Below are 22,162 nucleotides of genomic sequence, written 5' to 3'. Positions count from 1 at the left end.
CATGCCCGGTGTGCACCGGACACCCAGGTGGACCCACAAGTCAGAAGCCCCAACGGTCAGAATTCAACGGCAGTGATGACGTGGCAGGGGGCACCGGACTGTCCGGTGTGCACCGGACTGTCCGGTGCGCCATCGAACAGACAGCCTCCCAACGGCCACTTTTGGTGGTTGGGGCTATAAATACCCCAACCACCCCACCATTCATTGCATCAAAGTTTTCCACTTCTCAACTACTACAAGAGCTCTAGCATTCAATTCTAGACACACCAAAGAGATCAAATCCTCTCCAAATTCCACACAACGCCATAATGACTAGAGAGAGTGATTTGCTTGTGTTCTTTTGAGCTCTTGCACTTGGATTGCTTTCGTCTTTCTTGATTCTTTCATTGCGATCAAACTCATTTGTAACTGAGGCAAGAGACACCAAACTTGTGGTGGTCCTTGTGGGAACTTTGTGTTCCAAGTGATTGAGAAGAGAAAGCTCACTCGATCCGTGGATCGTTTGAGAGAGGGAAGGGTTGAAAGAGACCCGGCCTTTGTGGCCTCCTCAACGAGGAGTAGGTTTGAGAGAACCGAACCTCGGTAAAACAAATCTCCGTGTCTCACTTGCTTATTCGCTTGGGATTTGTTTTTCACCCTCTCTCGCGGACTCGTTTCTTTATTACTAACGCTAACCCGACTTGTAGTTGTGTTTATATTTGTAAATTTCAGTTTTGCCCTATTCACCCCCCCTCTAGGCGACTTTCAATTGGTATCAGAGGCCGGTGCTTCATTAGAGCATAACCGCTCGAAGTGATGTCGGGAGATCACGCCAAGAAGGAGATGGAGACCGGCGAAAAGCCCACTACAAGCCACGGGAGCACTTCATCGGAAGAGTCCCGCACCAAGAGGAGGGAGAAGAAGAAGAGCTCCTCCAACAAAGGGAAGGAGAAGAAATCTTCTTCTCACCACAAAGAGAAGAAGGAAAAATCTTCTTCCCACAAGCCGCATCGGAGTGGGGACAAGCAAAAGAGGATGAGGAAAGTGGTCTACTACGAGACCGACACTTCATCAACATCGACCTCTGACTCCGATGCGCCCTCCGTAACTTCTAAACGCCAAGAGCGTAAGAAGTTTAGTAAGATCCCCCTACACTACCCTCGAATTTCTAAACACGCACCTTTACTTTCCGTCCCATTAGGCAAACCACCAACTTTTGATGGTGAAGATTATGCTAGGTGGAGTGATTTAATGCGATTTCATCTAACCTCACTCCACAAAAGTATATGGGATGTCGTTGAGTTTGGTGCACAGGTACCATCCATAGGGGATAAGGATTATGATGAGGATGAGGTGGCCCAAATCGAGCACTTCAACTCTCAAGCGACAACGATACTCCTCGCCTCTTTAAGTAGAGAGGAGTATAACAAAGTGCAAGGGTTGAAGAGCGCCAAGGAGGTTTGGGATGTGCTCAAAACCGCGCACGAGGGAGATGAGCTCACCAAGATCACCAAGCGGGAAACGATCGAGGGGGAGCTCGGTCGGTTCCGGCTTCGCAAAGGGGAGGAGCCACAACACATGTACAACCGGCTCAAGACCTTGGTGAACCAAGTGCGCAACCTCGGGAGCGTAAAGTGGGATGACCATGAAGTGGTTAAGGTTATTCTAAGATCTCTTATTTTCCTTAACCCTACTCAAGTTCAATTAATTCGTGGTAATCCTAGATATACTAAAATGACCCCCGAGGAAGTAATCGGGCATTTTGTAAGTTTTGAGTGCATGATCGAAGGCTCGAGGAAGATCAACGAGCTTGATGATCCCTCCACATCCGAAGCTCAACCCGTCGCATTCAAGGCGACAGAGGACAAGAAGGAGGAGTCTACACCAAGTCGACAACCAATAGACGCCTCCAAGCTCGACAATGAGGAAATGGCGCTCGTCATCAAGAGCTTCCGCCAAATCCTCAAGCAAAGGAGAGGGAAAGACTACAAGTCCCGCTCCAAGAAGGTTTGCTACAAATGTGGTAAGCCCGGTCATTTTATTGCTAAATGTCCTATATCAAGTGACAGTGACCGAGGCGACGACAAGAAGGGGAGAAGAAAGGAGAAGAAGAGGTACTACAAGAAAAAGGGCGGCGATGCCCATGTTTGTCGGGAGTGGGACTCCGACGAAAGCTCTAGCGACTCCTCCGACGACGAGGACGCCGCCAACATCGCCGTCACCAAGAGACTTCTCTTCCCCAACGTCGGCCACAAGTGCCTCATGGCAAAGGACGGCAAAAGGAAGAAGGTAAAATCAAGATCCTCCACTAAATATGAAACCTCTAGTGATGAAAATGCTAGTGATGAGGAGGATAACTTGCGTACCCTTTTTGCTAATCTTAACATGGAACAAAAAGAAAAATTAAATGAATTAATTAGTGCTATTCATGAAAAGGATGACCTCTTGGATTCCCAAGAGGACTGTCTAATTAAAGAAAACAAGAAACATGTTAAGGTTAAAAATGCTTATGCTCTAGAAGTAGAAAAATGTCAAAAACTATCTAGTGAGCTAAGCACTTGCCGTGAGATGAATGACAACCTTAGGAATGAAAATGCTAGTTTAAATGCTAAGGTTGATTCACATGTTTGTAATGTTTCAATTCCCAATCCTAGAGATAATAATGATGATTTGCATGCTAGGATTGAAGAATTGAACATTTCTCTTGCTAGCCTTAGAGTAGAAAATGAAAATTTAATTGCTAAGGCTAAAGAACTAGATGTTTGCAATGCTACCATTTCCGATCTTAGAGATAAAAATGATATTCTACATGCTAAGATTGTTGAACTTAATTCTTGCAAACCCTCTACATCTATTGTTGACATGTATCTATTTGTACTAGATGTAGAGATGTTAACATTGATGCTATACATGATCACATGTCCTTGATTAAACAACAAAATGATCATATAGCAAAATTAGATGCTAAAATTGCCGAGCATAACTTAGAAAATAAAAAATTTAAATTTGCTAGAAGTATGCTCTATAGTGGGAGACGCCCGGGCATCAAGGATGGCATTGGCTTCCAAAGGGGAGACAATGTCAAACTTAGTGCCCCTCCTAAAAGATTGTCTAACTTTGTTAAGGGCAAGACTCCCATGCCTCAGGATAACGAGGGTTACATTTTATACCCTGCCGGTTATCCCGAGAGCAAAATTAGAAGAATTCATTCTAGGAAGTCTCACTCTGGCCCTAATCATGCTTTCATGTATAAGGGTGAGACATCTAGCTCTAGGCAACCAACCCGTGCTAAGTTGCCTAGAAAGAAATGTCGGTGTTTTGGGTCCGACCGCACACCCGGGGTTGCCCCTCAAGGTGTTTTTAGGAGTAGGACGGTGTCAACGACTGTAGCAAAATGGTTCGTGCCGATCGCACGAGGGACAATGGACAAGATTTGCAGGTTCGGGCCGCTTAGAAGTGCGTAACACCCTACGTCCTGGTGAGCATATGAGCGTGGTTACAAGAGGATTCTCTGGATAAAGGGCGCAGAGAGTTTATGTGGGTGGCTAAGTAGAATGGAGTCGATCGTTCTGAAGGGGTGCCCCCTAGGCCTTATATACTCGACCGTGGGGCAGTACACGTGAATATGATAACAACGAGTAGCTAAAAGATAGTGAACCTCTTGAGTTTATCCCTACGTAACCCTCGCCGACTTATCCTCGCATGGCTCTGTTGCATGGGGGCTTCAGCGCGGGAAAGTCGGGTCTCTGTTGCGATTCATCCGTTCGACGTTGTGGGCCATCTGGGTTTGCACTAATCAGTCTCACGTCTTCTTTTCTTTGTTGGTTGTCTTTCCCTAGGCCCACGAAAGAATAACCTTACGAATTATTGGGCCCTTGGGCCTTTCGTGAGGCCTTTTACTTCTTTAGTGGACCCAGGGGATATCTATCCCCCACAAGCCCCCGATCTTTGGGTTGATTTAGAGGTAATCAACTCAAAGATCCAAGGTCCAAAAAATGACTTCCTGCTGTCTTCTCTAGCTTTGATCACTCGTTCGACCAAAGTTTGGTTTTGTGCTTGTGCCTTAGAGGTCGGCATTTTGGATTGTAAGACTCTGGACTTCATTGGGTGCACCGGAGGTGCACCCAATGGGTGTAGCCCCCGACCTTTGAGTAGATTTTAGAAGATAATCTACTCGAAGGTCTTCTTCCAAAGGTTATCTCCATTCGCGCTCCTGCATCTCGGTAGAGGATTGGTCTTTTCAATCTTGCTCTACGCCTTAGAAGTCGGCGCTATATCGGTTTTAGAATAATACTCCATGGGGTGCACCGGAGGTGCACCCAATGGGTGTAGCCCCCGACCTTCAAATGGATTTTTTAAGGATAATCCATTCGAAGGTTTTCCTTTCGCTTGTGGAAACTGGCATGAAGCTATTTTGCATTATGCTTTGGAGGTCAGCATTATGTCATCAATATTTTGCTGCAAAGGTCAGCGTATATTTTGTCTTTAGCAGCCGAGTTTGCAATCCATCCATATCTTGCTAGGTAGTGCAATTTATTTGCTTCTGTGATTGATTGGACGTTTGACGGACGTTCTCTGTCTAGTCTTCACGTCGCTTCTGTCGGCCATATCTTGTACTTTGCTGGCTATATTTGGCTTTCCTCTGATCCTTACTGATATCTCATTTTTGTCTTGAGGTATTCACTGCATGCCCTGCACGGATGTGACCGTTTGAAAAATATACTGATAATTCTTGGGCGTCCCCCCCCAATGGGTGTGGGCAAGGGACGGCTTGGTACGCTGAGTGTTTTAGCCGGTTGTCTCTGAGTTGTAATGCGATGGGACGGCTAGTGTAATCATATCCTTTGCGCTGTTGACTGGAGTCCCAATGGGTGTAGTGTTGCATGAAACGGCGTCCGCCGTCTGACGTGTCTTCAGATGGGTAGAAGTGCTTATTGAATGCCTTGCAACTGTTCAGTGACCGCGGTTAGAAGTGAGCGGTTGCCTTTCCCTTCTATAAATAATCCCTTTGCTTCTCCGGTTTCTTCACATCTCTTCGCTGCTCCTTACTGCCTTCTTTTCCTCTCCTCTGTCTGCTTCCACCATGGGCAAGAACAACAAGCGCAAGCGCGAGCCGACTCCTCCATCGAAGGATTTCGGTGACTCGGAATACTCGGAGGAGGAGTTCTCCTCTGAGTCCGAGGGGTCTCCGGCTCCCGTCTCTCCCCCGGCGTCGTCCGATGACTCGGACGACTCCCAGGGGATAGCCGCGGAGGTCTGGACGTACATCCGGGCCGTCGAGCGCTCCGGGCTCGAGGGCTCGGATGAGTCGGAGTACTCCTCGGATGAGGAGGACTCGGACGGCGGCGACGAGGATGAGGACGACGACGACGACGACGACGACGGTGACGGCAGCGGCAGTGGCAGGGGCGGCGGCGACGGCAGCGGGGGCAGCACCAAGGGCGACAGCAGCAAGGGCAGCACCAAGGGCGGCAGCAGCAGGGGCAGCACCAAGGGCGGCGGCGGCGGCAGGGGCAGGGCCAGTGGCTAGACGCCACTGGTCTTCTTAGATGTTAGTATAGTTTAGTATAGCTAGAATAATGTAGTAGTAATTAGTGTAGTTTAGTAGTAGTAATAATGTAGAGTAGAAGTAGGGAAGTACCAACTCGTGAAGAGTTGGTTTGTAAACTCGTTAACTTCCCTTTAATGAAGAACTGTTGTTGATCCCCCCTTTTCGATGACTTGTCGTTGCTTTTCCTGAATGTTAAACTGATTCTTTTGATATAGTAGAAACAAAACCGAGTGATGTGAAGGTTGACATCAGCGTTTTAGAAGTAACACCAAGCAATCGAACACAAGATCAGCGTTTTTTAGAGGCAATGCCGAATGATAGAAGGTCGACATCGGCATTTTAGAAGTAATGCTGAGCGACAGAATATGGGGTCGGCGTTTTAGAAACAACGCCGAGCGATTGAAGGTCGGCGTCGGCATTTTAGAAGTAATGTCGAGCGATTGAACACGTGGTCGGCGTGTTAGAGGACACGCCGAGTGATTGAAGGTCGGCTTCGGCACTTTAGAGGCAACGCCGAGCGACTGAACACGTGGTCGGCGTGTTAGAGGACACGCCGAGTGATTGAAGGTCGGCTTCGGCATTTTAGAGGCAACGCCGAGCGACTGAACACGTGGTCGGCGTTTTAGAGGCAGCGCCAAGTGATTCAAGGTCGGCGTCGGCATTTTAGAATTAATGCCGAGCGATTGAGCACGTGGTCGGCGTTTTAGAGGCAGCGCCGAGTGATTGAAGGTCGACTTCGGCATTTTAGAGGCAACGCCAAGCGATTGAGCACGTGGTCGGCGTTTTAGAGGCAGCGCCGAGTGATAGCCAGCTTCACAAGTTACTTTGAGGAAAATAACCGAGTGATGAGGTGGCACGTCGGCTTTCTTGGAAATAACTGTCGGATATCCACGTGGCATGCTGGGATTTCGGAAATGACCGCCGGGTGATGACTGGGCACTTTTTGAAAGGGTATCTGGCTCAAGAATATCCCTTAAGAGTCGCGCTTTTAGCCGCCTTTGCTTTCCGTGCCCTAGTTCTTGCATTTCTGCATCTGAATCTTCTCTGCCACTCGCCTCCTACTCTGTTTCGCCAGCGAGAAGCAAGATGGCGCCCAAGAGGAAGACTGCGAGCTCGTCTGCCGCAGTGATCCCCGCCATCGACCCCAACAGTCAGTTACCCTTCGCAGGTAACCATATGTCTGTAATTTCTGAAGCTGAGCTTCTCCTCCTTGTCTCCATCGGGGTTCTTTCTCCGCGGGAACTCTGTTCTTGGCGGGCTTGCCACGGGACTACTGTCCCAACCGAAGATACCCACGAGTCAGTAGTTTACACTCCTTTCCTTCTTCGCGGCCTCGGCCTTCCCATATCTCCTTTTTTCCGTGGCCTCCTTGATTTTTACCACATCAACCTGACTCATTTGAACCCTAATTCCATTCTCCAAATCTCTATTTTCGTTTACCTTTGCGAAGCTTATCTCGGCGTGCTGCCGCATTTTGGCTTATGGAAGTATCTGTATCACTGCCGTCCTGGGATGGCCGGGGGGCAACATCAGTTGGTCGGAGGTGCCAGTTTGGAGATGCGCCGTGGGCGGAAGACCGAGTATCTCGAGATACCCCTCAAAGACAGCATTAAAGGTTGGCGTCTGGAGTGGTTTATAATTGATAATTATGGAAATTCTCTCCCTTCCCTTTCAGGAAGACAGCCAGACGTTCGTACTCCGAGTTGGACTGAGTCTCCCACGGATCAAGAAGTGGCCGAGGCAGGTGTGTTGCTTACTGAAGTCGGATTACTGAAAGAGAGAGGTCTGACTGCCGAAGCTGTGGTCACAGATTTTGTTTTCAAAAACATTCGACCGCTGAAAGACAGGGCCTATCCGGCATATCTTTATCGAGGACTGGCCGACTCAACCCGAGTTACCAATAGGAGAATTCCTTCTGTTGATTTGGTAAGCCGACTCGAGATGATCCTCAGGGGTAAAGTTTCAAACGTTGGTGCTCCAGTGGCGTACTCAGCTTGGAACTTACCTTCTCCCAAAGCTTTCTCCCTTTTTGTGTCCAATCCGCCCGTGACTGATAGCAATTTGGGTCTTAGAGTGCGACCCTCTGCTGAAGAGGTCCGTTCTTTAGTTGCTTCGCTCGGGGAGATACCTGATGATGAACGGCAGATTTATTTTGAAGTGCCCCTGAACCCTAGTGATGCAGACATAAATGACATGCTTGATCTGCTAGCTGAAGATTCATCTGATGCTGCTCCTGATGGTACATTGGCAGTGGTGCCCCTTCCAGAGGTTGATGCGACCTTGGATGTCCCGAAACCTGTCAGTACTCGCCCGAGGCGCCCTAGCCGAACCAGTCAGCCCGAGCCTTCTGCTGATGAGCAGAAGAAGAAAAGAAGACGCCTCCGGCGAGTGTCCAGCTTTGACGAGGATGCTAGTACCTTAGCTCCTACTGCTGAAGAAATGACTGCAACTGGCCTTGCTGACATTGATCCCAATGGGTGTGCTCCGCCTGCTGCTGACCCCAATGAGGATGCTGTTTGTGCTGTTACTGTGGAAGATGAGGAGGAAGAAAATGAAACTCCATTAACTCGGAAAAACAGTCGGCAGTTCGTCGCTAGCGGTGGAAGTAGTGGGGTTCCTTCTCCTGCCTTGTCTGCCCTCATTGGTCTGCAAGAACTGTCCATGGCCAATTTTGATCAAGCTCTAGAGGATATGGTCCCTGAGAACTTGTTGTTGGAACCTGCGGATGCTGATGCAACAGAAACTTGTGCAGCCGTGCCAGATGCTGGGTTGAGGTCATCCCGTGCCTCGTCGACCTTAGAGCATGATCTCGAGGGTCGGGATGCTGACTTGGATCGCCCTGATCCCATGGAAGTAGCTGAAGGCCCGTCAACCTTAGAGGTGGTCACGGCAGAGAGCTTGGATCCCTTGAATAGTGCTGACATGTGCCCAGCCCCCGAGGATGTCGCCGGGGAGGACTCAGCTCGGGTGAGGAGTGTAGGCCACTACCCAGCCCCCGAGGGTGTTGCCGGGGATGACCCGGCTCGAGTGGGCAGTGCCAACCTTGACCCAGCCCCCGAGGGTGTCCGAGCGAGGTCTCCTTCCTGCACTTCCATGGATGTTCATGTGGGTTCACCTCCACACTCTGGCGGCATGGTGGTGGCTCAAACTCCGGATCAGGGGGTCGCTTTAGAGGGCAGCATCCCCACTGGTCTGGCGTCAGGCTCTGCTGAATGTACTGAGCTCGTTCCTGCTGGTCTGCTGCAAGCTGCTTCGGGTGGTGGTCTGGCACCTGGTCATCAGCTGATTTCTCCTGATTTGGGGATCCCTTCGCTTTTTTCCAACCTCCAGGTGCTGTGCTATGCTTTAGTTTGATCTTTATGTTGCATGAATTGTTGCCATTATGTTCATCCGCTCTTCTTATCAGGCTTTGGTGGATGGAATGGTCGGCCAGCTGAAGTCGCAGGGTGCTTCCATCCCGGAGGTGGCTTCGTCTCTTGAGCGTTGGAATCCGGTGTTGCTTCGGGGTCGTGTATCTGAGTTGGAGGCAACTAATGCTGGTTAGTGTCCTTTCTTCTTCTTCTTTGTTCTTGTCTGTGGATTGTTTTACCTTCTGACCTCATTTTGTTTGAATACCTCTTGATAGGGATGACTCGGCAGATCACAGTTCTTGAAGAAAAACATTCCCAAGATCAAGCTGAAATGGCTCGTCGGTGCGCTGACTTCGAGGAGAAGTATTCTCAGAGTCAGATCGAGTTGAGTCAGGTCTCTGCGGCTTTGGATGATGCCAACGCTCTGAGTTCTTCTCTTCATACTCAGCTTGACTCTGAGAAGGTAGCTTACGAACCCGTGCTTCGCCTTATCATGCTCTTGGATTCTGAATGAGTTGATTTTTGCTTGTAGGAAGAAAAACACATCCTTGCTGCTTCTCGCGACAACTTGGACAGATTGTACCGAGATTCCAGCAACTCGCTGACCATCTTGGAGAGGAGCCACCGTTTTACGATGGAGGAGCTCGACAATCAGCGCCGTCAGCTGCAAGAATCCTCGGACGAAGTTACCCGCCTTACACAGTTGCTATCAGCAAAGGATGCCACCATCAAGGGACTCCGAGCTTCTAAGAAATCCATTGCTCAGGAGTTAGAAACTGCTCAGCAGGCTGTTAAAGTTGCCAAAGAAGCTGCTGTCACTTTCAAAGCTCAGCGCGATAAGGCCCTGGACAAGGCCATTCGGGCGGGACGAATCTTGATGAGAAGACCCGGCGTGGTTGTCCCTGAAGATATAAGAGCCGATGTGAATGCTGCCCCTGATTCTTCGAATCGTCCTTCTTCGTCAGTCGTTCCTGAGAAAGACATTGGAAAATAAAGAAACAGTTCGCGTGCTCTGAGCGCGCAGTTAGCATGATCAAGTACTCGTTAGAGGTTATCGGCTTATCATTCGAATGACATCATCACTTTCTTATTGTATCTGAATTTTGAATTTGTGGTAACGCTACACGATGATTATGAAGTTTGTTTGTGGGATATGGAAATCATCCCCTGAACTGCATAAGCGCGAGTATGCTATATCGGTTTAAGCCGTAAATGACTTTTAGCCGATAACTCCGTTAGTAGGGTATAGTGGTCCCCCTAGGTAAAGTAAGCGTGAGCATGTTGCACCGCCTTAAGTCGTTGCCGACTTAAGTCGATTGCTCCGTTTGTAGGGCATAGTGGTCACCCCGAGTTAAGTAAGCGTGAGCATGTTGCACCGCCTTAAGTCGTCGCCGACTTAAGTCGATTGCTCCGTTTGTAGGGCATAGTGGTCACCCCGAGTTAAGTAAGCGTGAGCATGTTGCACCGCCTTAAGTCGTTGCCGACTTAAGTCGATTGCTCCGTTTGTAGGGCATAGTGGTCACCCCGAGTTAAGTAAGCGTGAGCATGTTGCACCGCCTTAAGTCGTCGCCGACTTAAGTCGATTGCTCCGTTTGTAGGGCATAGTGGTCACCCCGAGTTAAGTAAGCGTGAGCATGTTGCACCGCCTTAAGTCGTCGCCGACTTAAGTCGATTGCTCCGTTTGTAGGGCATAGTGGTCACCCCGAGTTAAGTAAGCGTGAGCATGTTGCACCGCCTTAAGTCGTCGCCGACTTAAGTCGATTGCTCCGTTTGTAGGGCATAGTGGTCACCCCGAGTTAAGTAAGCGTGAGCATGTTGCACCGCCTTAAGTCGTCGCCGACTTAAGTCGATTGCTCCGTTTGTAGGGCATAGTGGTCACCCCGAGTTAAGTAAGAATGCAAGTCAATCATAAATGAGCCAAGTATCTTTGAAATCTCTCTTTATTGATGACGTATTTCCATTATACAGGATACATGGTCGCCCCGGCTGTTTTGAGATATAGCTAGGGGTAAAACTTTCGGAGGTGCTCTATGTTCCAGGAGTTCCCAACTTCTGTGCCATCCATCTGGGTGAGGCGATATGATCCGGGACGAGTGACCTCTGCTACTATGAAAGGTCCTTCCCATAAGGGTGATAACTTGTGCCGTCCCTCCCCCATTAGAATTCGGCGGAGGACGAGGTCTCCCATCGAAAAGAAACGTTGCCGCACAGCTTTGTCGTGGTAGCGCCTTAGAGTCTGCTGGTATCGTGCTGATTGAATCACTGCATTCAGTCGTTCTTCCTCAAGTACGTCAATATCCTCCAGCCTAGTGGCTTCGGCTTCTGCTATGCTTTCGAAGATCAATCTTGGCGCCCCGAACTTGAGATCAGCAGGTAGCACTGCCTCCGACCCATAGACCATGAAGAAAGGAGTGTTTCCATGCAGGGCCCGACTAGGTTGGGTTCTCAAGCTCCAAACAACATAAGGCAATTCTCTTATCCATTTTCCTGCGAATTTTTCGTTTTTATCAAAGACCCTTTTTCTAAGTGCCTCCAATATCATTCCGTTGGCTCGCTCAACCTGCCTGTTGGCTCTCGGATGGGCTACAGATGCATACTTAATCTGAATGCTCTTTTGCTCGCAGAAGTCAAAGAATTCTGAACTGGTGAAGTTGGATCCCAAGTCAGTGATGATACTGTTTGGTATCCCGAATCTGAATATTATGCTTTGTATGAATTCCACGGCTTCAGCAGAGGTTAAAGAGGCAATGGGCTGGAACTCTATCCATTTAGTGAATTTGTCAATTGCCACCAATACATGGGTGTATCCTCCTTGAGCTTTCTTGAAAGGTCCAATCATATCCAATCCCCAGCATGCGAAAGGCCAAGTTACTGGTATGGTCTGTAGCTGCTGTGCTGGCATGTGCTGTTGCTTTGACAGGTATTGGCAAGCTTCGCATCTCTGAACTAACTCGGCTGCATCGTTCTTCGCCGTCGGCCAATAGAATCCTGACCTGAAAACCTTCCCGACTAATGTTCTGGATGCTGCATGTACTCCGCACTGCCCTGCATGGACTTCCTCCAGAAGTTGCTTCCCGGTGGACGGGAGAACGCACTTCATGAGGACGCCTGACGCGCCCCTCCTGTATAATACCTCCCCAATGAGTGTATAGTGAGCTGATTGTCTGGCAATGCGCTCTGCCGAGTTCTTGTCATCTGGTTCTTCTTCATTCTTTATATACTTAATAATCGGTTGTCTCCAGTCATCAGAGTCTGACTCGGGTTGATCTATGATGTTGCACTCTTCTATTTGATCCGTCGAGATGCTCGGCTGGAGAATTTCTTGCACGAAGACCCCGGGCGGGACCTGAGTCCGACCGGATCCGAGCTTGGACAGTACATCGGCCGCCGTGTTCCGATCTCTTTCTATATGATGAAACTCCAGACCCTCGAATTTGTCTTCTAGCTTTCGGACGACGGCGCAGTATTTTCCCATTGAATCACTTGAACAATCCCATTCCTTGTTTATCTGACTGATGACTACCAGAGAATCTCCATACACCATCAGTCTCTTGACGCCCAGTGATATGGCGATGTTTAATCCGTGTATCAAAGCTTCATACTCGGCTGCGTTGTTAGAGGCCGGGAATAGCAACTGGAGAGCATACTTGAGGTGCTCGCCTCCAGGTGCAGTGAAGAGAATCCCTGCTCCTGCTCCCTGCAGCTTCAGCGAGCCATCAAAATACATTCGCCATACTTCTGCCGTTTCTGGATTGTCTGGAACTTGCTGTTCTGTCCACTCTGATACGAAATCAACCAGTGCTTGAGTCTTGATGGCAGTGCGAGGTCGGAACTCGATATCATGGGATCCCAACTCGCAAGCCCACTTGGCTATTCGGCCAATGGCTTCCTTGTTGTGAAGAATATCCCCTATTGGAAAACCAGTAACTACTATGACTTTGTGATCGTCAAAGTAGTGACGCAGCTTGCGGGCAGTTAGAAGTACTGCATATAATAGCTTCTGAACCTGAGGATACTTTTTCTTCGATGGGCCTAGAACCTCACTGATGAAGTAAACAGGATGTTGTACCGGATAGGCATGCCCTTCTTCCACTTGCTCGACTACCAACGCAGTGCTTACCACGTGAGTCGTGCAAGAGATATATAGCAGCAAATTTTCAGCCGGTTGAATCGGCGTAGCTCGCCGGGGCGGTTTCAATACTGGTGGTGTTGTCAGGAATTTCTTCAGTGCGTCTAGAGCTTCTTGTGCTTCTGAAGTCCATTGAAACTTATCCACCTTCTTGAGTAGTTTGTAAAATGGCAGACCTTTTTCTCCCAGCCTGGATATAAATCTGCTCAGGGCTGCCATACATCCAGTGAGTCGCTGAACCTTCTTTTGCGATCGAGGAGCTTCCATCTTCATGATAGCTTCAATCTTATCTGGATTAGCCTCAATTCCCCGGTGGCTGACAATAAATCCGAGCAACTTTCCTGCTGGTACTCCGAAAACACATTTTTCAGGATTGAGCTTCCATCTATATCTTGTCAGGCTGTTGAAAACCAGCTGTAAGTCTTCGATGAAGTTTTCCGGATTCTCCGTTTTGATCACCACGTCATCTACGTAAGCCTCCACACGCTTGCCCTAGTTATCGGCTAAGCATGTTTGAATGGCTCTCTGATAAGTCGCTCCAGCGTTTTTGAGGCCGAACGGCATGGAGGTATAACAGAAAGCACCAAACGGGGTGATGAACGCCGTTTTTTTCCTCGTCTTCTTTTGCCAAACTAATCTGATGATACCCGGAATAGCAGTCTAAGAAAGACAGCACAGAACACCCAGCGGTGGAATCCACCACCTGATCTATCCTCGGGAGCCCGAAGGGATCCTTCGGACAGTGTTTGTTGAGATCAGTATAGTCGACGCACATGCGCCAATCCACTTTATTCTTTTTGAGTACAAGAACAGGGTTGGCTAACCACTCGGGGTGTAATACTTCTCTAATAAATCCGGCCGCGACCAAGCGAGCTAACTCGGCACGAATGGCCTCTCTCTTGTCGGGCGTGAAGCGACGCAGCTTTTGCCGGATCGGCCTCGCCTGAGGATAGACTTTCAATTTGTGCTCGGCCAACTCCCTCGGGACTCCCGGCATATCCGCAGGTTGCCATGCGAATACGTCTCGGTTATCTTGCAGGAACTGGACGAGCACGCTTTCCTATTTGTCATTCAAACTGGAGCTGATGATGGCCGCCTTGCGCTCATCGGCAAACCCCAGGTTGATCCGCTTGGTTTCTTCAGTCGGCCGCATAGAGGTCGTGGCCTGAGCTTCGTTTGCCGGCACGGCGAGGTCTTCCTCAGGCTTAGAGTTCGCCGGTGTAGAAGGAACCGTTGACGGCTTGGTGGTGAGGGCTGCTTGGATGGCCACTCGGAAACATTCTGCGGCGCCTTGGAAGTCGGCGCGCACAGTTATGATTCCTTGCGGTCCTGGCATCTTCAGTATCATGTAGGTATAGTGCGGGATGGCCATGAATTTGGCTAGCCCCGGCCTCCCAATGATGGCGTTGTAACCGCAGTCGAAGTTCGCCACCTCGAACCTCAGGAACTCGGTTCTGTAGTTATCCGGAGTCCCGAAGGTGACCGGCATGTAGATGTGGCCCAGCGGGTATTCTCCTTCCGTCGGCACGATGCCGAAGAAAGGAGTGTCTGACTCGTGGAGCTCTTTGAGGTGAACTCCCAAGCCTTGGAGCGTACGGGGGAAGGTGACGTTGATGCTGCTCCCCCCGTCCACTAGCACCTTCTTTACCCGGCTCTCTCGGATCACCGGATCGACGAGGAGCGGGTATTTGCCTGGATGGTCAAAGTTGAGCCATTGATCCTCCCGAGTGAAAGTGATTGGGTGCTCCGACCACCGGTACGGGGCGGGAGGGCCGGTGGTCGCCACCAGTATCTGGCGGTCATTGAGCTTTTGTTGTCTTTTGTTCTCCTGCGACCCATGTCCGCCGAAGATGACGTTGACCTCCCTGTCAACGCGCGGGAAAGCTCCTCCTCCCCCCTCCTCCGGCTGATGGGGCTGTCGTGGTTCACCTGGTCCTCCCCTCGGCGGAGGAGGCGGTAGGGGTTGGAAGGGTCGACCATGTCCGACGGAGTGCTTGAAGTCCCGGCAGTTACGTAGAGTATGGCGCATGTCCTTGTGGTACGGGCACTGGGCGTCGAGGATGTCGTCCAGTGTACGCTCGCCTCCACGAGGTCCTCCTCGGGCGCGAGAGGCGGGTGGTCCGGCGGCGTGTACCTCTTCACGAGGCCTCTTCTCCCAACGTTTGTCGGGTGGCTGGTTCGCGTCGCGTCGTGGTGCTGCCGGTGCGGGCTTTGCTCCTCCGATGAGATCCTGGGCCCGCTCGTCGGCGGTGATATAGAGGTCGGCTTCCCGGAACAGCTCCTCGGAGGTAGTCGGCGCCTTTTGTAGTATGGCTCGGACGAAAGCCGAGTCGTTAGATCCTCTGTAGAAGTCCTCGATCACGGCCGCCTCCGTGACCTCGGGGATGCGGTTTCTCATGGTCTGGAACCTTTTAAGGTATGACCGGAGAGTTTCATCCCCCCGGCGCTTGATGGATTTGAGGTCCCATGGTTGCGCTGGCTTGTCGGAGAGAGACTGGAAGTTGGCGGTGAAACGTCGACTGAAGTCTCCCCAGTCGTCGATGCAGTGTCGGGGTAGATGTCGTAGCCACTGCAGCGCGTCTTGCCCGAGGACGATGGGCAGATACGCAGTCATGACGTCTTCGGATGCCCCGGCAGCCCGAGCAGCGGTGGTGTAGACGGCTAACCAACCCCCTGGATCCTGCTTAGGTTCATATTTGTCGACATTAGATACCTTGAAGTTGGGAGGCCATTGGATGGCCCTAAGGCGCGGAGTAAGGGCGGATACTCCGCACGTGTCCTCCTGTCGTCGGGGATGTCGTCTGTCCCGGGGAGGGGAGTGGCGGTGGTGGTTCCTCGACCGTCCCCGGGTGGTACCACCAGTTGAAGCTGTTGCCGACTCGGTTCGGGTGGCCTGGCTTTGAGTCGGGAAGCCATGATCTCGATCATACTCCTCCCGACGGCGGATCTCGTTCTCGTGACGCCGTTCGCGCGAAGCATTGATAGAGCTTCGCGCGTCTCGGCGACTGTTGATGGCGTGTCGCAAATCGTTCGGCGGGTGAGCGAGCGGTAGAAGATGGTTGGCTGCCTGAGTGAACAGGCGTCGGTATCCCTCGGCGTCGGGAGTCCGAGGAAGTCCGTCAGCTATCCGAGCTAGAACACCTCCGACTTCGCTCGGCGTGTTCATAGCTCGGGCGAAGTCGGGGTTCAAGTTGCGCCCGAAGAGCGGATTCTCGCGTCGTTGCCTTGCATCTTGCTCGGCTTGCTCCTGAGTCCGACGGCGATCACGTCGTCGGGAGTTCCTTCGTTCCCTGAAGACGCGTTCCTCCGGAGTTTCTCCTATCTCTGAGACCTCGTCTCGCGAGGCAGGCTGCTCCGGATCCCGTTCTCCAGCTGCGTGAGTTCGTCGAACGTTCCTGCGTCGGTTCCTTCGTCGGCGGGATTCTCGCTGAGGCGGTTCTTCTCCAGGTGCGGTCGGCTCATCGTCAGAGACGGCGGGCGACTCTACTCTCCCGATTAAGAGGACGTCGGGGTAGAACGGTACTGCTGTCGCGGCGACTTTCTTTCCGTTCTCCTTTGAGGCCGGAGGAACGGGAAGAACAACCTGCCTCTCCCTGGTCTCCTTCTTTCTCACGACCCGTGTCCATTCTTTCGTCGGGGAAGTAGACAGCGGAGTCTTCCGGGTCAGCGAGCTTCTAGCTCCAACCTCCCCGGAGACGATCTTTTTCCGAAGAGCCGGAGGTAGCGTCTTTCCAGCATTTTCGGAGTTTGTTGGAGGAGACTTCTGTTTCGGCGGATCCGCGAGGCGGTGTAGAATTCCCTCTTCGTCCGCTATGGATGAGATTGTCCCGAAGCAGAATACAGATCCGGGACGCACGGCGATCTTGCTGTGGAAGGTGACGGCCATTGAGCTAGCTTGGATCGTCGACACACCCCCTACCTGGCGCGTCAGCTGTCGGTGTTTTGGGTCCGACCGCACACCCGGGGTTGCCCCTCAAGGTGTTTTTAGGAGTAGGACGGTGTCAACGACTGTAGCAAAATGGTTCGTGCCGATCGCACGAGGGACAATGGACAAGATTTGCAGGTTCGGGCCGCTTAGAAGTGCGTAACACCCTACGTCCTGGTGAGCATATGAGCGTGGTTACAAGAGGATTCTCTGAATAAAGGGCGCAGAGAGTTTATGTGGGTGGCTAAGTAGAATGGGGTCGATCGTTCTGAAGGGGTGCCCCCTAGGCCTTATATACTCGACCGTGGGGCAGTACACGTGAATATGATAACAACGAGTAGCTAAAAGATAGTGAACCTCTTGAGTTTATCCCTACGTAACCCTCGCCGACTTATCCTCGCATGGCTCTGTTGCATGGGGGCTTCAGCGCGGGAAAGTCGGGTCTCTGTTGCGATTCATCCGTTCGACGTTGTGGGCCATCTGGGTTTGCACTAATCAGTCTCACGTCTTCTTTTCTTTGTTGGTTGTCTTTCCCTAGGCCCACGAAAGAATAACCTTACGAATTATTGGGCCCTTGGGCCTTTCGTGAGGCCTTTTACTTCTTTAGTGGACCCAGGGGATATCTATCCCCCACAAGAAAACTCCTAGTGCATCAAATAATCATGACATTTCATTCAAAACTTTTGATGCATCTTATGTTTTAACTAACAAATCCGGCAAGGTAGTTGCCAAATATGTTGGGGGCAAGCACAAGGGGTCAAAGACTTGTGTTTGGGTACCCAAAGTTCTTGTGTCTAATGCCAAAGGACCCAAAACCATTTGGGTACCTAAAGTCAAGAACTAAACTTGTTTTGTAGGTTTATGCATCCGGGGGCTCAAGTTGGATACTCGACAGCGGGTGCACAAACCACATGACAGGGGAGAAGAAGATGTTCTCCTCCTACGAGAAAAACCAAGATCCCCAACGAGCTATCACATTCGGGGATGGAAATCAAGGTTTGGTCAAAGGTCTTGGTAAAATAGCTATATCTCCTGACCATTCCATTTCCAATGTTTTTCTTGTAGATTCTTTAGATTACAATTTGCTTTCTGTATCTCAATTATGTCAAATGGGCTACAACTGTCTTTTCACTGATATAGGTGTCACTGTCTTTAGAAGAAGTGATGATTCAATAGCATTTAAGGGAGTGTTAGAGGGTCAGCTATACTTGGTAGATTTTGATAGAGCTGAACTCGACACTTGCTTAATTGCTAAGACTAACATGGGTTGGCTCTGGCACCGCCGACTAGCTCATGTTGGGATGAAGAATCTCCATAAGCTTCTAAAGGGAGAACATATTTTAGGACTAACAAATGTTCATTTTGAGAAAGACAGGATTTGTAGCGCATGCCAAGCAGGAAAGCAAGTTGGCACTCATCATCCGCATAAGAACATAATGACGACCGACAGGCCACTGGAGCTCCTGCACATGGATCTATTCGGCCCGATCGCTTACATAAGCATCGGCAGGAGTAAGTACTGTCTAGTTATTGTGGATGATTATTCTCGCTTCACTTGGGTATTCTTCTTACAGGAAAAATCTCAAACCCAAGAGACCTTAAAGGGATTCTTGAGACGGGCTCAAAATGAGTTCGGCTTAAGGATCAAGAAAATAAGAAGCGACAACGGAACAGAGTTCAAGAACTCTCAAATCGAAGGCTTCCTTGAGGAGGAGGGCATCAAGCATGAGTTCTCTTCTCCCTACACACCACAACAAAATGGTGTAGTGGAGAGGAAGAATCGAACTCTATTGGACATGGCAAGGACCATGCTTGATGAGTACAAGATTTCGGATCGGTTTTGGGCCGAGGCGGTCAACACCGCCTGCTACGCCATCAACCGGTTATATCTACACCGAATCCTCAAGAAGACATCATACGAACTCCTAACCGGTAAAAAGCCCAATATTTCATATTTTAGAGTCTTTGGTAGCAAATGCTTTATACTTGTTAAAAGAGGTAGAAAATCTAAATTTGCTCCTAAGACTGTAGAAGGCTTTTTACTTGGCTATGACTCAAACACAAGGGCATATAGGGTCTTTAACAAGTCCTCTGGACTAGTTGAAGTCTCATGTGACGTTGTGTTTGATGAAACTAACGGCTCTCAAGTAGAGCAAGTTGATCTTGATGAGATAGGTGAAGAAGAGGCTCCGTGCATAGCGCTAAGGAACATGTCCATTGGGTATGTGTATCCTAAGGAATCCGAAGAGTCTTCAAATGCACAAGATCAACCATCCTCCTCCACGCAAGCATCTCCACCAACACAAAACGAGGATGAAGCTCAAATTGATGAAGAAGAAGATCAATCAAATGAGCCACCTCAAGATGACGGCATAGATCAAGGGGGAGATGCAAATGAGGAAGACAAAGAGGATGAGGAACCAAGGCCGCCACACCCAAGAGTCCACCAAGCAATACAACGAGATCACCCCGTCGACACCATCCTCGGCGACATCCATAAGGGGGTAACTACTCGATCTCGTGTTGCCCATTTTTGTGAACATTACTCGTTTGTTTCCTCTATTGAGCCACATAGGGTAGAGGAAGCACTACAAGATTCGGATTGGGTGGTGGCGATGCAAGAGGAGCTCAACAACTTCACTAGAAATGAGGTATGGCATTTAGTTCCACGTCCTAACCAAAATGTTGTAGGAACCAAATGGGTCTTCCGCAACAAGCAAGATGAGCATGGTGTGGTGACAAGGAACAAAGCCCGACTTGTGGCCAAGGGATACTCCCAAGTCGAGGGTTTGGATTTCGGTGAAACCTATGCACCCGTAGCTAGGCTTGAGTCAATTCGCATATTATTAGCCTATGCTACTTACCATGGCTTTAAGCTTTATCAAATGGACGTGAAAAGTGTCTTCCTCAATGGACCAATCAAGGAAGAGGTCTATGTTGAGCAACCTCCCGGCTTTGAAGACAGTGAGTATCCTAACCATGTCTATAAGCTCTCTAAGGCGCTTTATGGGCTCAAGCAAGCCCCAAGAGCGTGGTATGAATGCCTTAGAGATTTTCTTATTGCAAATGGATTCAAAGTCGGAAAGGCCGATCCTACACTCTTTACTAAAACTCTTGAAAATGACTTGTTTGTATGCCAAATTTATGTTGATGATATTATATTTGGGTCTACTAACGAGTCTACATGTGAAGAGTTTAGTAGGATCATGACACAGAAGTTCGAGATGTCTATGATGGGGGAGTTGAAGTATTTTCTAGGATTCCAAGTCAAGCAACTCCAAGAGGGCACCTTCCTAAGCCAAACGAAGTACACTCAAGATATTCTAAACAAGTTTGGGATGAAGGATGCCAAACCTATCAAGACACCCATGGGAACTAATGGGCATCTCGACCTCGACACGGGAGGTAAGTCCGTGGATCAAAAGGTATACCGGTCGATGATAGGTTCGTTACTCTATTTATGTGCATCTCGACCGGATATTATGCTTTCCGTATGCATGTGTGCAAGATTCCAAGCCGACCCTAAGGAAGCTCACCTTACGGCCGTGAAACGAATCTTGAGATATTTGGCTTATACTCCTAAGTTTGGGCTTTGGTATCCTAAGGGATCCACTTTTGATTTAATTGGTTATTCGGATGCCGATTGGGCGGGGTGTAAAATCAATAGGAAGAGCACATCGGGGACTTGCCAGTTCTTGGGAAGATCCTTGGTGTCTTGGGCTTCAAAGAAGCAAAATTCGGTCGCTCTTTCCACCGCCGAAGCCGAGTACATTGCCGCAGGTCATTGTTGCGCGCAATTGCTTTGGATGAGGCAAACCATGCGGGACTACGGTTACAAATTAACCAAAGTCCCCTTGCTATGTGATAATGAGAGTGCAATCAAAATGGCCGACAATCCCGTCGAGCATAGCCGCACTAAGCACATAGCCATTCGGTATCATTTTCTTAGGGATCACCAACAAAAGGGAGATATCGAGATTTCTTACATTAATACTAAAGATCAATTAGCCGATATCTTTACCAAGCCTCTTGATGAACAATCTTTTAACAAACTTAGGCATGAGCTAAATATTCTTGATTCTAGGAATTTCTTTTGTTAACTTGCACTCATAGCTCGCTTGTATACCTTTGATCATATCTCTTTCATATGCTATGACTAATATGTTTTCAAGTCTATTTCGAACCAAGTCATAGGTCTATTGAAAGGGAATTGGAGTCTTCGGCAAAGACAAAGGCTTCCACTATGTAACTCATCCTTCGCCGTCGCTCCAAGCAACTCTCCGTTCTAGGGGGAGAAAACATGAGCACCAAGCAAAAGGACTTCATCTTTGGTATAATCTTAACTCATTTATTTATGACCAAAGGGAAAGAAAGCACTTCGAGGGCTCTAATGATTCCGTTTTTGGCGATTCATGCCAAAGGGGGAGAAAGTAAGAGCCCAAAGCAAAAGGACCGCACCACCACCAATTTCAAAAAAAAACTTAAGTGTTGAATATTTTCAATTGGTATCCTTTTGTGTTCAAAAGGGGGAGAAAGTAGTATTTCAAAATGATATATCAAAACCCTCTTGAACACTAAGAGGAGAATCTCATTTAGGGGGAGTTTTGTTTAGTCAAAGGAAAAGCATTTGAAACAGGGGGAGAAAATTTCAAATCTTGAAAATGCTTTAATCTTATTCACCTACCTTTGACTATTTGCAAAAGAACTTTGAAAATGGTTTACAAAAGAGTTTGCAAAAACAAAACATGTGGTGCAAACGTGGTCCAAAATGTTATATAAGAAAGAAACAATCCATGCATATCTTGTAAGTATTTATATTGGCTCAATTCCAAGCAACCTTTACACTTACATTATGCAAACTAGTTCAATTATGCACTTCTATATTTGCTTTGGTTTGTGTTGGCATCAATCACCAAAAAGGGGGAGATTGAAAGGGAATTAGGCTTACACCTAGTCCCTAATTAATTTTGGTGGTTGAATTGCCCAACACAAACAATTGGACTAACTAGTTTGCCCAAGTGTATAGATTATACAGGTATAAAAGGTTCACACTCAGCCAATAAAAAGATCAAGTTTTGGATTCAACAAAGGAGCAAAGTGGCAACCGAAGGCCCTCTGGTCTAGGAGCACCGGACTGTCCGGTGTACACCGGACAGTGTCCGGTGTACACCGGACAGTGTCCGGTGCACCACCGGACAGTGTCCGGTGCACCAGAGGACTCCAGCTCA

The sequence above is a fragment of the Zea mays genome, chromosome 3 (genome assembly GCF_902167145.1).
Source record: "Zea mays cultivar B73 chromosome 3, Zm-B73-REFERENCE-NAM-5.0, whole genome shotgun sequence".
NCBI lineage: Eukaryota > Viridiplantae > Streptophyta > Magnoliopsida > Poales > Poaceae > Zea > Zea mays.
Note: the sequence above shows the minus strand (reverse complement) of the source record.